We start from the raw sequence: 15,188 nt of genomic DNA, 5'->3' as shown, positions 1-15,188 counted from the left end.
GCATAGGCGATTACAGGTACAGTTCAATGAATCTCTGATGACCACAGCATAGATGAATACTAGGTACAAACAGCAGAATTTATTTTCCCAACAGTGACTTTAAATCTTACAATGCGACTTTATATCTTGCTATATGATATTATATTCTAATATAGTGACTTTATCTCACAATGTATTTCATATCTTGTAATTACAATTGCAATCTCAAGTTGTAATCATCTCACAATAACCCTTTTTTTTCTTTTCTTTTTTTTTTTGATTGAGGCAGAAACTGCCTTCAGTTTAAAGCTAAACTATTATTGAAAGAAGAACGGGGATGAAAAGACAAGAATAATTTTCAGGCTCACCCAGTTTGTGAGAAACTCTGCGCATAGCGATACAGTAAGTTCATGATCTCGATGACCACAGCATAGATGATACTAGACAACACAGCAGAATGCGCTCCAAAGTTTGGATTTTCATTGTCATACACTTATGGCCCAGTTCTCCATGTCAAAGTAAACCATCATCACGTAAAAGGACAGATACAGCATAGCAGAACAACGGAACCGACACCAAATATATCCTTAACTGCCGCCTGTCGTGGGAAAACAAACACTGTGAGCATCTAAAACATTTACCATATTTATAATGCTTATTTTATTTTTTACAAAACGCAGCACATTTCAAAACTTGGTACTTTAAGCTAGGGTAGACTGGTTCCTCTCGGCCCGTGACTGGATTAAACCCCAGAGCTCCATGGAATCCAGCCCTCGGTTCTTCAAATGCTTTTTTGCGGCTCAGAGTTCCCCACTTGTATGCTAACGTCGAGCTGCATCTCTTCCACAATTCCAAGAATACGGTAGACCAAACCAGGTTCAAGACAGCAAACAGCACATACTTGTCGTAGTCCTCCCAGTCAAAGAGGTAGTAAGAGATCCCAATGAGGGCCATGGGCACCAAGGCAAAGGTGAAATATTCCAGAAATCCAAAGTAGAGCGCCAGACCCTCACCAAAATAATGTCTAATGTCATCTACATCAGGAAGGACACAAACGGAACATCTTCGATTATTATTGCACAGTGCACTGTGATTTCAATGTGTGTGTTAAATGTTCAACTTTGAGCTGGAGTACTGTTTTAAGGTGGTGCAAGTACAAATTTACACTTGAATTAAATGAGCAATCAACACCACTCTGAATTCCCACAATAATTAAAGAGAACAGCCATAATATCACACACACCCACCAAATATGACATTCAGCTGTAGTTATATAACCAAAATTCTTGTGAAATTCTTTTCACAGTAAGTTATATCAGAAAACTGATAATAAAGGATGGAGTTGGGTATAAAGTTCATGCTGCCAGCGCACACAGACAGAGTGACTCACCTAGTGGCTGGAAGGACAATTTGATCTTTTTGTACCATGAGAACGAGAGCCTTTTAAGGTCTTCTTTGTTATGGAGAGGAAAATACTGGACTAGGATACCTTTAGACTGCAACCTCCGCACTGGAAAAGAGTTTACCATCAAAATGTAACATAATCTTCAAAAATGAAAAAGGCATTGTGAAAACAAAAAAAATACTAAAGCATTATTTTAGTTAAACAGCAAATAAGACAATCTTAATGGTAATGTTTTGAATCTACTTTCAACTGTTCACCACTATAAGTTTTGTAAAGTTGCTCCTTCAAGATTAAGTTTAATGCTGATATAATATTGACACATATTCAAAAGTGTGTTCTCTGAAATGAAATTATATCAGCTGTTTTTAAAACTATGTTTTATTCTACAAGGGCAGTGTCAGAATAAACCACAATGTTGAGATCACGTGACCTGCCAAATACTGTACTACTAGCTTATTTTAACATTATTTTTAAAAGTGCATTAAAAAAGATAATACTAATATTCCCTCACTGAATTCCATTTCTAAATTTCATGTTTGATTAAAGTAAAAAATAACCAAGTAATCAAAAACATTTGCACCAATAATATTTAGCACACAGAAATGTGACCATTGGTTATCAGCACTGGTTTTAAGTTAATAAAATTTTGATTAATGATTATGAGGATGTAAAAGAAACACAGATGAATAACACCCAGAAAATGTACAAACCCAATTCCAAAACAGTTGGGACACTGTACAAATTGAATTACATTCAAATTACAAGTTTCAAATTTCAATATTTGATTCAGAATACAACATAGAGGACATATCAAATGATTAAACTGAGAAAATGTATAATATTTAGGGAAAAAATAAAGTTAATTTTAAATTTCATGGCATCAACACATCTCAAAAAAGTTGGTACAGAGGTGTAAGCTGCCCATGACACATGCACTCATGCAACCCCATACCATCAGAGATGCAGGCTTCTGAACTAAGTGCTGATAACAACTTGGGTTGTCATTTTCTTTAGTCTGAATGAAATGGCATCCCAGTTTTCCAAAAAGAACTTCAAATTTTGATTCGTCTGACCACAGAACAGTTTTCCACTTTGCCACTTGACCTATAGAGTTTTAGCCGGCAACGGCGAATGGCAAGGTGGATTCTGTTTACCAACAATGTTTTTTGGAAGTATTCCTGAGCCCATGTTGTTATTTCCATTACAGTAGCATTCCTGTATGTGATGCAGTGCCGTCTAAGGGTCCAAAGATCACGGGCATCCAGTATGGTTTTCCGGCCTAGACCCTTACACACAGAGATTGTTCCAGATTCTCTGAATCTTTGGATTAAATTATATGCACTGTAGATGATGAGAACTTCAAACTCTTTGCAATTTTTCTCTGAGAAACTACTTCCTGATATTGCTCCACTATTTTTCACCGCAGCATTGGCGAAATTGGTGATACACTGCCCATCTAGACTTCTGACAGACACTGCCACTCTGAGAGGCTCTTTTTATACCCAATCATGTTGCCAATTGACCTAATAAGTTGTTCCAGCTGTTCCTTATATGTACATTTAACTTTTCCGGCCTATTATTGCTACCTGTCCCAGTTTTTTTGGAATGTGTAGCTCTCATGGAATCGGGTTTGTAAATGGGGTCATTTTTTATTTTATGTTGACTTTAAGAAACAAACAAACAGAAAAATGTTGAAAGCATCAAAGAGGCAAAATGAAAACTATCTGGAAAATTTTTACAACGGCTAACTGTATTTATCTAATGCAGCTGGTGATAGACATACTTACCAACAGATTTTCCAGGGTAGAGTTTAACCTTAGGGTATCCAGGAACATGCTCTTCATTCTTAGCCCTAAGTGTGTCTAACTCATGTTTGATGATGTATTGACACTCGGCATCACTGAGAAATCCTTCACCATCTCCTATGAGCACAATGCAACAGTATTATAGAACAACCTGGACAAATGCAGTTACTGTACTGTATCCTAATACTGTATCCCTATTTTTTCTAACAGTCACACTTAAGTTTGGGGGCCAATTCTAACTATTAGAGGGGTCATATGATGTTGATACAAAGAACATTATTTGTTGGCATTTGGTGTTATGAAATGTGTTTGTGTGATTTAAGGTTCTGTACATTACTGTACATTATTGTTTCTCCTCTATGTCCCGCCTTTCTGAAACGCATCATTTTTTACAAAGCTCATCGGTCTGAAAAGCGAGGTTTGCTCTGATTGGACAGATGGCATTGTAGTCTTCTCTCTCAGGATCAGGAAACAGTACTCACATTTCACACATTTAAATGTTTTGGTTGAACAGTTCTGGAACGTTGTTGTGAATACAACTTAACCACTGATTTCTAGTTGTGTCTTCTTTTGGAAGGCCAAACAAAGTATTTTAGCTTTCACAATGAAACAGCATCTCCACAACATGACACCGGCAGCAACAGCGAGAAATAAAAGTTACGCCTTCAATCTTTGCGTGAACATTTGGGTGGCATTATGCAAATCTTCTGTGATGTAGACATGTGAGGGCATGTTATAACAAGGCATTTATGGAGGGTAGGGCTGGACGATATGGCCAAAGTTTTTGTCACGAAATATTTCTTAATTTCGGTACGAGACGATATAATTCCAATAGATAATACTATTAAAGACGCCTCGTAAAAACTGAATTTGCCAAGTCTATGACACCTCATAAAAAAAAAAAAAAATTGAAATCACTGTCAAATAATCGTCTCAGACTCACCTAATTAATATTAAAATCTTTAACTTCAAACTAGAGGCAAATATACAGTACCAGTCAAAAGTTTTTGAACGGTAAGATATTTTATGGTTTTAAAACAATTATCTTCTGCTCACCAAGCCTGCATTTATTTGATCCAAAATACAGCAATAACAATAACATTTTGAAATATTTTTACTATTTAAAATAACTGTTTTCTATTTGGAAATATTTTAACATGTAATTTAATCTGGTGATTTCAAAGCTATATTTTTAGCATCATTATTTCAAAAACATGATCCTTCAGGAATCATTCTTATATTCTGATTTGCTATTCTTAAACATAATTTATTATTATTTTGAAAACAGCTGAGTAGAACTCAAAAAGAACAGCATTTATCTGAAATATAAATATTTTGTAACATTATAAATGTAGTTTTCATCACATTTGATCAATGTAAAGCATCTTTGCTAAATAAAATTTTCTATAATTTCTTTCCCTGAAAATTAAAAAAAAAAAAAAAAAAAAATCATACTGACTCAAAGCTTTTGAATGGAATAGTGTATAATGTTACAAAAGCTTTTTATTTCAGATAAATTCTCCTCTTTAGATCTTTCTATTCAAAGAATCCTGTTTTTTTTTTGTTTTTTTTTACTCAACTGTTTTAAATACTGACAATCAGCAAATCGGTATATTAGAATGATTGTCTTGAAACACTGTCTCACATCAGCTTTGATCTCAGGAATAAACTACAGTTTAAAATAAAGCAGTTATTTTAAATAGTAAAAATATTTCAAAATGTAACTATTTTAGCTGTACTTTGGATCAAATAAATGCAGGCCTGGTGAAGAATTCTTAAAAAATAAAAAAATAAAAACTTTTTAAAACCTTTAAAAATCTTACAGTTCAAAAACTTATGACTGGTATTGTAAACTGATTTTTCTTATAGATTGAAAAAAATGTGCTTTAGCAGTATAGAGAGTACAAAAATACTCGGAGTTGCTGCAGAAAAACAAAAAATAATAAAATAAAAAAACACGTTGCTGGGACGGACTTGAAAATGCAAATTGATTGTCTGGCGCTGTGAGAGCGGTGGAACCGCAGGTTTCTCCAGAAATGAAATGGAAAATGCCATTGAAACTTTTCTGAATTCAGTCAGTTCCCTTCAGATATACATTCATATAAAACACCCGCAATGTGTTTTCATTTTGAAACGTGATGTGCTCATGTTTAATCAATGAAGTAAAATGCCACAAATAAATCAATGTATGGGAAATATTGAAATATCGGAAATGTGTAAAAAAAAATCATATCACGGTTATTGAAAAAAAATATATCGCGATACATATTGATATTAAATTATTGTCCAGCCCTAATGGAGGGTGTGGACAAGAATATCTCTTTGGGTTTGATACTTTAGTCCTTTCAACTTTAGGGATCTTATATATTCACAAAAAGCTTGTAACACTCCAAAGAGAAAAGAAAATTTAAATCGCATCATATGACCCCTTTAATTAATAAACTCCAAAGTTGCTGCTTACAGTATTAATAGTTAGTAAGGAAGTTGTCAAGTTTAGGAATGGGGTACGATTAAGGGATCTAAAATATGAGCATGCAGACGAAGGCATGATATGTGCTTCATAAGTACTAATAAATAGCCAATATGCTAGTATTTTCAAAGAATCAATATCTCGTTTCTACCTAGTCCTATAAACAGCCTTTATAATGAACTAATGCATTTGAAATAACAAAATATAACAGACTTCTCATTTTGGTTATAGCTAAATCTCACCATAAAAGTCTTTGAAGCTTTCTCTGTTGGCATAAGTGAACCCTCGCATTATCCCATCTTGAAATTCCTTAAATAACCCAACATCCTCAGCTCCTTTTAAGAGCCTCTGCAATGTGGAGCCCACCACAAAGACATTTGGATTAGACTTCTGTCCATCCTGAGCTGGAAACAGGAGCTGATCCACCAACAATTCTGCTCCTGTAAAGAGAATCACATTTTATAATAATAAAATAAAAATACAAATATTCAGGCAATATCATAATACTAAATGGGTTCTTAAAAATTTACTATTTGCATTTATGTTGGTTTCATTTGGTTTTAAAAACCTCTTAACGAAAAATCAAGGACCCTAAAAATGATTAATTTGTAAACATTATTATACTTGCATTATAATCAGGCAAAAGACAGATTATTTGATATTTTAGGAGACTTTTTGACCTTGACACATTTACATTCATATTTATAAATATCCTTACAAATAAGAAAAAATACAAGCAATTCATCTTGGAGCCGACCATATTTATAGTACACAAGCATGTTTAGTGGAAATCTAATTTAACCTCATCACAGCACTGAAACAGCTTTATATTACATTTACATTTAGACACTTAGCAGATGCTTTTATCCAAATGGAATGCAATCAAAATCAACAAAAGAGCAATGATATACAAGTGATATAAAAAGTCTCAGTTGGCTTAACACAGTACACATAGCAAGGGGTTTTAAATAATATAATAAAAAGAAAACGAATAGAATAGAAAAAGAAAAGAGCAAGCTAGTGTTAAGAGGTCTTTAGCTTTGTTAAATGTGATGATGAATGATTTGTTACTTGTGGTTGATTCTGGTGTAAATGCAGTTTTGATTTTACGGGATCTGAGTGCCGCTTTTGACTTGGTAATTCACAATATCCTTTTGTCTCACCTTGAACATTGGGTAGGCATTACGGATTCTGCATTACTGTGGTTTGAGTCATATCTTAAATACAGGACATTCTCAGTGGCTTTTGGCAATTTTCTCTCATCATCTGTTTCGCTCTACTGTGGGGTTCCTCAAGGGTCAATTTGGGGGCCATTACTCTTTAATCTGAACATGCTTCTATTCAGTAATATATTTATGAAATATAAACATTTATTTTAATTTCTATGCTGATGATTCTCAGCTGTGCAATCCATTAAAATCTAGACATTATCTGCAGCTTCTTATGGACTGTTTTGAGGATAGTAAATGCTGGATGACAAATAATTTCCTCCAGCTTAACGATGAGAAAACTGAGGTGATTATCTTTGGTCCTAGAAACTCTTTAGCCAGTTACTACACAATCTTACTTATTTTACTTATCTTACTTACTTATCTTACTTATATTAAGTCACATGCAAAAAAAATCAATAGAAAATAGGTATTATCTTTGACTCTGAGCTTTGTCTTGGAGAGTAAATTAGCTCACTTGTTAAAAAATGGCTACTATCAATTGAGAATAATTTCCATACTTGAATTGACACTTTCCTTTTTAAGACTTATAAAAATGACGCATAAAAAATTAATTCATGCATTTATAACAACCCTACTGTAATTCTTTATACCATGGTCTTATCCGATCTTCCTGTTTTGTTACCTTTTACATAGAACCATCATATGTTCTTAATTTTCATATAAAACAGCTTCAGATAATAACAACTCATGTTAATAGTCTCTAGTGTTGAAATAATACAGCAGTTCTTATCTTTTATGACAGCTTTATATTTTAAGTTCAATAAAAATTAATTACAGAACTAGTAACCATTTAACATTGTAGTGTCAAACTATTTTAATTAACAAATAGAGCACCGAGCAGTTAATATGACACAGAGTTGCCCCTTTTTATCTGTGCAAGCAATATGTATAAAGTAACTTTGCATTGGTTTGTCCTCTATAGGCAGAATTTGATTTCATGTCCCTGACATCTGTGAAGGATAGGGTTCACAGAAAAAAAAACCTAAAAAAGTAGATATTGGGGAAATTGTTCAGTTCCTGTCGACCTCTATCCCTAGATGTTACAAGCCAGGGGTCTCACCTCCATTGTGCTGCTTGTCTCTGATCCTGCTTAGAAACCAAGTGATGGCCTCTGCTTTAGTGTCATCAGCAAGCTCCAGGACCACCAGAGGGGTGAACGAAGAGACATCACTGTCAGAAACCGACAAACCTAGTTGCATTTTTCCTGGTCCCTGTGTTACACACAGATGAAAAGAGGCAAGGGGCATAAAATGTATAAATAAAACATACCACTCTCCTCAAGATTCAGATACAGAAGATACAGGGTGAGAGTTTCCTTCAGAGCAGATGAAACACCACAAGTTACACCACACAATTAACACTGTGAAGAGTCTTATTTGCATCCATAAATGCTTATGAAAATGTTTTCCTGTTATTCAGAAGACTCATGCAATAGGTAATTCTTAATAATAGGTTAGAATAAAATGCATGGCTTGTCAAAAATGTCAGTGTCACATATTGTTTACTGCTTGATGATAAAGACATATCATACAGTATAAAATTCACTGTATAATATGACTTAATCTTCCAATATATAATACCATTCAAAAGGATCAGTATTTAGATTTTTAAGAAATTTACAATTATTTACAATGTATTCAATTCATCAAAAGTAGCTTTTGCACTGCTACAAAAAAGAAACAAACAAATAAAATAAAGTCAAGCAAAAAAATAAGCAGAACAGCTGTTTTCAACACTGATAATAATATAAAATATTTATTTAGCACCAAATCAGCATGTTATAATGATTTATGAAGGATCATGTGACACTGAAGACTGAACTAATGGCTGCTGAGAATTCATATTTGCCAAAATTGGCAAAATAGAAAATAAAACATTAAAATGTCTTACTGACACCAACAATTGGATCATTACTGTGTATCCATTTTCATAAATAAATGTTAAAAAATTATTTTAAAAAAGTAAAAAATAAAAAAATAATGTAAAAAAACTGAATTCCGTCAATTTTATGGAAGAAATTGGTATACTCCTAATTTAACATTGATGATATTAATACTTTAGATCAAGAGCAAGGCTAATATTAAAATCAAGCTTAACAGCAGAACAATAGTAATAATATAACATTAGTAAAGAGAAAAGATAGAGAAATACCTTCAACTGGTCTGATTTGAACAAACAAGTAAATGGCAACCTTCGGACTCAGAAGGAAGGTTAAAGGTAAGTTTGGAAGGGGACTTATAGGCATTTCCAGGCTATCTACCTTTCCACTGCATTAAGAAAAGAAAAAAAATTCTACAAATGGAGGGTTTCAAACCACTTAATCTGTAACCTGTCCACCAAAAGCACACCAAGAGCAGATATCAAGATGCTTCAGTAAGTTTTTTTGTTGCTTCAGGGGCTGGTAAACTTGAATTGTACATTACACCAAGTAATGCTTGGGAAGATTGAGAGAATCCACAGAGGAAGGGGTCAGATGAAAGAAATGGAAAAGTCTGGAATGGCCAAGTCAAAGTCCAGACCTCAATTCAACTGAATGTTGTGATGGGCCATACATGAAAGAAGACCCTCCAATATCATACAGTTAAAGGAGATCTTAATGGAGGAATGAGCAAAAATATATTTCTAGTTGATGTAAGAATGGTTTGTTTTTTTATATGAATTACAAGAAACAAGTCAAGAAGCCACTAATGTAAGTGTGTACTATTATGTTTGATTATGTTCGATGTTTTAATTAATCTAAAAATGCAAAAAGCTTTCCGCGAGGGGTTAGATTTAGGGTTAAAGGTTAGGGTTAATAGGTAGGAAATATTATTGGTTCAGTATAAAAACAATGTAAGTGAATTGAAAGTTACCATAAAAGGTACAAAACGTGTGTGCATTATGCATGCATTCTTAAACATGCAATTCTGGACAGAGAGAGAAAAAAAGAAAAAGAAAACACCAGACAAGTATCATTCCACATTGCATGAAAATGTATGGCAATAAAAGCGCTTTTATCTGAAATCTCTGTAAAACAGATCTCTGTAAAACTAAACCTCCAAGAGCAACCCAGAGTTTGTGGACATGTCTAAAAAAAAACGCATTTCATTTTTTCATTGCATTTCACATTTCTTTGGTTGCCTTGGCTGAATGCCAGTCAACGTGGTTTGACTTCAATGAAGTATTATTGGCCGGAGCTAAACATGCATGCTCGTCAAGGTAACATACAAAGACAGGCTATAATGTGATCCCATTTTCATGTATACGGTCAAATAACGCACAAATGCCACTCTTGTTACCCCTTTGCAAAGCTTAAACGTTTGTAAAGTATCACATTAAAGATACAAGCCGTATGTCAGGCCTGAAACCCCTCTGACATGTAAACTACGTCTACTCACAGTGTAGCACGTGCGATCAGCTGTCCGGAAAGCGAAACAGAAGTCAGTCCTTCTTCTTCTTCTTCTTCCTTGATGTTTAACGGCGGTTGGCATCCAACTTCAATGGTGCATTGCCGCCACCTACTGTACTGGAGTGTGAACCGGAGCTAGACAAAGAGAAACTAAAACTAAAATGGAGACTTCCAACTCTCTTCCCCCACCCTTTAATTAATAATAATAATAAATAATAATAAAAAATTCCAAATTTGTCTTCTATATTCTATTTGCTATCCCTGTGTCCTTAAGGAAGGTAAATAAATGAGTACTGATATCATTTGAAGTTAATCCCAGAAGTTCCTTAAGTAAATTCCCTTGCACCCCCAAATTCCTTATGCTTTCTTTCATCTTTATCCTTTCTCGATCATATTTTTGGCATTCAAGTACCACATGTTCAACAGATTCCATACTGTCACAAAATTCACATCTTCCTGTTACATGCTTACCTAAAATATGTAAGCACTTATTCAACCCACAATGTTCAATCCTTAACCTAGTGAAAATTATTTCTTCCCTTCGACTCCTTCCAGTGATCCTCTCTGTCCCAACCTTCTGTTGTATTCTGTATAAATGTCTCCCTTTCTCCTCTCTATCCCAACCACTCTGCCACTTTTTCATAATTTCCATCCAGATTTTTTTTTTTAGCTTCTGTTTTACTCATTAAGATTGATATTTCCACATCTTCTCTTTTACTGGCTTGTTTTGCCAAACCATCTGCCATTTCATTTCCTTTAACACCAACATGAGCTGGTACCCATGTAAATTTTACCTTCACCCCCAACTGAGAAATACTTGTGTAACATTCTAGTACCTCATATACTATGTCTAGTCTTGATTTTGACTTAAATGATTGCAAACACTTTAGTACTGCACTAGAGTCTGAACAAATTACAACTTTATCCGGTCTTGTTTCTTCTACCCACTGTAGATCCAACCAGATACCCATCAATTCCACTGTAAATACAGATATTTGATCAGACAGTCTCTTCTGTACCTTAACTCCCATTTTTGGTATTCCAAATGCAGCCCCTGTTTGCCCAGACTTAGGATCTTTAGACCCATGTGTGTAAATATCCAGATACCCATTAAACTCCTCGTTCAGATATTCACAAAAAACTCTACATAAATCCACCTCTACTCTACTCTTTAAGTTTCTATTTAATAACTGCAAATCCACTATAGGTTCCACAAACAACCATGGTGGTCTGACAGTGTCACGGATACGAACCCCGTGAGTCCCTCCAGTGGCCAGCAGAGGGCACCATCACCCGAATACTGACACTTACAGGCATCCAAACACTCACGTACACTGATACTGACTACATTACCCAATAGCCCCGTACCTTGGACTGATCAACCAGCCAGGTGTTCCCTATCAGAGACTGCCATATAAGCCAGACCTTTGCATCACCTCATTGCGAGGTCTTGTTACTGCCACGGCTAACTTTTCTGAGCGTTTTACCCTGTCTTGTTTTCCCAGTTGCCAACCTTTGTTGTTTATCGATCTATGAACCTTTGCTGCCTACCTTTGAACCCTGATTGTTATACGAACTGTGATGCTTGCTTGTTACCCCGACCCACTGCTTGGTATTGACTACGATTCTGATATTCCATGTTACACTGTGTTTGCTGATCCTGACCCTTCGCCTGTACGACTACGAGTGTTCTAATAAAAGCTGGCAAATGGATCCCAAGTCGAGTCATTCATCGTTACAGAAGACCTCGCCAGGACAAGATCCAGCAGCATATGAACATCTCTGCACCAACCTGGCAGCTCAGGCAAGTCAGATCGCTGCTAATCAGCAACAGTTAAATCGTCTTACCGCTATCACGGAGGAATTGGTGAAAGCTATTCAGAATCTCCACAGTCCTGTTGTCACAACACCCATGCCACCAGCGGCCTCCATTACACATGCGGTTCCCACGCCCTCTCAGATTAACCCACGACTGGCGTTTCCTGAGAAATTCGACGGTGACCCTAATAAATGTAAAGGCTTCTTACTTCAATGTTCGCTGTTTGTGGAACAACAACCCATGCTCTATTCCACTGACAACGGTAAGATTGCCTTTGTTTGCTCTTTGTTAACCGGAAGGGCTCTTGACTGGATTACCGCTGTATGGCGCACGGATGGGTCATCTTTCTCCTCCTTCAACGATTTCCTGACACGCTTCCGTGAGGTTTTCGATCATCCCAAGGAGGTAAAGAGCGCTGGTGAACGCTTGCTAGAGCTCTCTCAAGGGAAATCTTCAGCTGCTGAGTATGCTATGAACTTCCGCACACTGGCAGCACAAACGACCTCGGTGAGTGACACCTTAAAAGTTCTGTTTCGGAAAGGTTTAAGTCATGAATTACAAGCTGAACTGGCATGTCGAGATGAAGGGAAAAGTTTGAACGATTTCATCGAACTGACAATAGCAATTGACAATCTGCAACATTCACTTAAACCCCGTTCTCGTGTCAGCACTGCCATTAAAGCAGCTCAGTCTGTTGAAGACCCTGAACCTATGCAAGTTAGTTCCTATCATCTCTCATCTGAAGAAAAGAATCGTCGCTTGGCAAATCGTCTATGTCTGTATTGTGGATCCCCAGATCATCAACGAGCCAGCTGTCCTTCACGTCCCTCATCTGTCTCGTCCAAATTGGTGAGTGAATCCTTACACTCTCTCCATCCTGTAAACTGTGTGATTGTACCCCTGAAACTAACCATTAACAACGTTCAAGTGACCACATTTGCTTTACTGGATTCTGGAGCGGCTGGGAACTTCATGTCAGCTGAGTTTGCAAGAACAAACAAAGTATCATTAATACCCTGTGCTAACTCTCTGTCTGTAGCTACCATAGATGGTCGTCCCCTGGGAACTGGTATCATCACTCATCTTACTCAAAGTCTATCCATGACAACCGGTTTACTGCACCAGGAGGTCATTCAGTTCTACGTTCTGCCCACGTCTAATACACCCATAATTCTGGGACTACCATGGCTGAGACTGCACGATCCACTAGTATCATGGAGGGAAGGTCAGATATTAAAGTGGAGCACTAAATGTCAAACAAAATGTCTATCTACCATTTCTCCTCTCCCAGTGCACTCGTTGGTGATTAACGAGGAGTCATCCGAGGTTCCCAATCTACCAGCGGAGTATCACGATCTCAAGGCAGCATTCAGCAAAACCCAAGCAAACACATTACCACCTCATCGACCCCATGACTGTGCTGTTGATCTCCTACCAGGTCACAATCCACCCAAAGGTCGTGTGTTTCCACTGTCACTCCCAGAATCCGAAGCCATGACTAAATACATCAAGGAAGAGTTGGAAAAAGGCTTCATACGTCCTTCCACTTCCCCTGCATCCGCTGGTTTCTTCTTCGTCAAGAAGAAAGACGGCAGTCTGAGACCCTGCATTGATTACCGTGGTCTCAACGAGATCACGGTGAAGTACCGTTATCCCCTTCCCCTGGTTCCAGCTGCATTAGAACAACTTCGCACTGCCCAATACTACACCAAACTTGACTTACGCTGTGCTTACAACCTGATTCGCATCAGAGAGGGTGACTAATGGAAGACGGCCTTTTCTACAACCAACGGGCACTATGAATACCGGGTTATGCCGTTTGGACTGGGCAATAGTCCGTCCATCTTCCAGGCTTTTATTAATGATGTCTTCAGGGACATGCTGAACAAGTTTGTTGTGGTCTACATTGACGATATCCTTATCTACTCCAATACCCTACAGGATCATATTCAACACGTCAGAACTGTGCTACAGCGCCTCATCGAACATCAACTGTACGCCAAAGCCGAGAAGTGTGAGTTTCACACTACATCCACTACCTTCCTGGGTTATGTCATCAGTCCGGAGGGAGTTGCCATGGATGACAGTAAGGTCTCTGCTGTACTCAAGTGGCCAGAGCCTCAGACTCTCAAGGAGCTACAACGGTCCTGGGGTTTGCCAATTTCTACAGACGTTTCATCAGAAATTTCAGTACAGTCGTCAGTCCTCTCACTTCTATGATCAAAAAAGGTACACATCGTCTCACCTGGTCCGAGGCCCCCCGTCAAGCCTTTAAGGAATTAAAGGAACGCTTTGTCACCGCTCCTATCCTGCATCACCCTGACCCTTTTCTCCCCTTCTTAGTCGAAGTTGACGCATCCAATACTGGCATTGGGGCCGTTCTCTCACAGCGACCAGGCCCTCAGGAGAAACTTCATCCCTGTGCTTTCTACTCCCGCAAGCTCAACCCGGCGGAGAGGAATTATGATGTGGGAGACAGAGAACTGTTAGCCATGAAAGCAGCGTTTGAAGAGTGGAGACATTGGCTCGAAGGGGCTATTCATCCTTTCACCGTCTTTACGGATCATAAAAATCTGGAATACCTACGCTCTGCCAAAAGACTCAACCCACGCCAAGCCAGATGGTCCTTGTTCTTCTCCCGGTTTCAGTTCAATGTCACATATCGCCCAGGTTCCAAGAATACTAAAGCCGATGCTTTGTCACGTATCCATGATGACGACCCCTCCATCTCAACCCCCGAACGCATCTTGCCCTTCCATGTGGTGGTTGCTCCCATCCAGTGGGATATAATGACTCTAATAGAACAACACAATTCACAAGAAGTACCACCAGCCGCCTGTCCACCGGATAAAACCAACGTACCTGCCCCCTACCGTGATCAAGTCCTGGATCATATCCACTGTCTTCCTGCCTCTGGTCACCCCGGCATCACAGCCACACTCCATCTCCTCAAGAACCGCTTCTGGTGGGAAACAATCAACCCCGACACTATTAAATTCATTCAGAACTGTCAGACGTGTAACATGCACAAAACCCCTTGTCAACTACCAGCTGGACTCCTTCAACCTCTTCCTATCCCTCAACGACCCT

The 15,188-nt window shown here is 37.6% G+C and overlaps 1 pseudogene; it reads right to left on the bottom strand.

Moving 5' to 3' along the window:
- LOC113074119 (anoctamin-10-like) overlaps positions 1-10,318 on the bottom strand; it is a 29,604-nt pseudogene extending 19,286 nt beyond the window's left edge.
- Positions 10,319-15,188: the final 4,870 nt, after the last annotated feature.

Source organism: Carassius auratus, unplaced genomic scaffold, assembly GCF_003368295.1.
Source record: "Carassius auratus strain Wakin unplaced genomic scaffold, ASM336829v1 scaf_tig00013756, whole genome shotgun sequence".
Lineage (NCBI taxonomy): Eukaryota > Metazoa > Chordata > Actinopteri > Cypriniformes > Cyprinidae > Carassius > Carassius auratus.
Note: the sequence above shows the minus strand (reverse complement) of the source record. Positions and strands in the feature narration are given on the sequence as shown.